This window comes from Notothenia coriiceps, unplaced genomic scaffold, assembly GCF_000735185.1.
Source record: "Notothenia coriiceps isolate Sejong01 unplaced genomic scaffold, NC01 NC01_scaffold00037246, whole genome shotgun sequence".
Classification (NCBI taxonomy): domain Eukaryota; kingdom Metazoa; phylum Chordata; class Actinopteri; order Perciformes; family Nototheniidae; genus Notothenia; species Notothenia coriiceps.
This window is the reverse complement of record NW_011369947.1, coordinates 1,400,707-1,402,277: the sequence shown is the minus strand read 5'-3', so window position 1 is coordinate 1,402,277 and position 1,571 is coordinate 1,400,707.

Sequence of the window (1,571 nt, the reverse complement as noted above, 5' to 3'; positions counted from 1 at the left end):
AGTATTGATGCACGACGGGTCCATGATAGGAGAGGTGCATCAGAAGAGTTCAAAGAGAAGCAAAACGTATTCTGACAAAGCCATACCACTGTCTGCCGTATGGAAGCAATGAGGAGCTCGTTCAATGTGGCTGCTTCCAACCGCATGAAATACAAACAACATAATACAACCAAGAGACGACAAGCTGGATGACAATGGGCACTGCAGGAGGGGGGAGGAAGCACATATAGTGTGAGGATATATGAATATATATGAGGGTGCGATAACATACACACAGCACACTTACAGACTTGACTGATTTGCAGATCAATGATCATAATACTATTATGTAAACATCGACACAAGGTCGCATCATCCATGTCAGGTGAATGTACTCACTTTTAATTACCCTCTGTTATGTCGATAGGTAACAAAAGATACAAGTGTCCTCTTGAATGAAATTCAACGCGCAACTCTTTATATTAGATACGTGTGTTCAAGTGGCGATGGAGATTTATTTGTTGACCCTGCGCTTTAAGGATAGTTTGCCTTTACAAATCGCGCTCGCGCCTCTACCTCGCTGCGGCTCTCTCTCGCGTTGAACGTCGCCCCATCCAATGCTCGCTGCGTTTGGCTCATTTTCCATTTTCAAACAGAGATCGGCTCACACCTCTGCAAATAAACTAATGAATATAACTAATATATATATATTATATATAACTAATGAATTATAACCTCAAAACAAATGCACACAAAAATAACATAGGACAATACATAATATAATAAATCCACAATATGATAACATGATGTAGTGTGGTACACTAATGTTTCATTTCATTTCAAACCTTTATTTATTCAGATTGGTCCCTTGAGATCATAGATCTCTTTTACAAGGGAGACCTGCAGCAATTTAAGTTCCACATGAAACATAAAACAACATAAAAACAAACAATAGAGGATATCATACAACATATTTACATACTTATCAACATTTACAAATACCCATAGTTTCAGAAAGCATTTCACTTAGACGTGCTCTAAAAACATTCAGAGAAATAAAATTGCTCATTTTCAATTTTAGCTGTAGACTGTTCCAATCTATGCTATCTATCAGTAACTATATCGCTATCTGTATGCTATGTATCTTGCTATCTATCTATCTGTCTATCTATCTATCTATCTATCTATATCTCTCTCTCTCTCTCTCTCTCTCTCTCTCTCGNNNNTCGTATGTATATCGCTAACTCCCCAAACAACTCCACACCAAAGACCGGAAGTACTCAGGCTCACACCCAGCCGCCGGAAGTTGATAGACGCCATCTTGTGCAACTAGCTAAAACTTATTCTTCAGGGCAGGGAAGGCTACGCAGTACGCAGGCTACTGTCCCGCAGCGGCTGCCTCTCTGGTGGACTCCGGTACTGCACATTACTCCCGAGACATTTTCAACAATTCTTTTTTACAGTGATGCAAACACAGGTATGGTGAAAAAAGAGAGAACTATTCGAAGCAGAAAAAAACAGCGTAATATACCATCTGACAAAGGCCTGTGCTATAATGCTTCAATTAACTGGCTATTGTTTATAATATACTC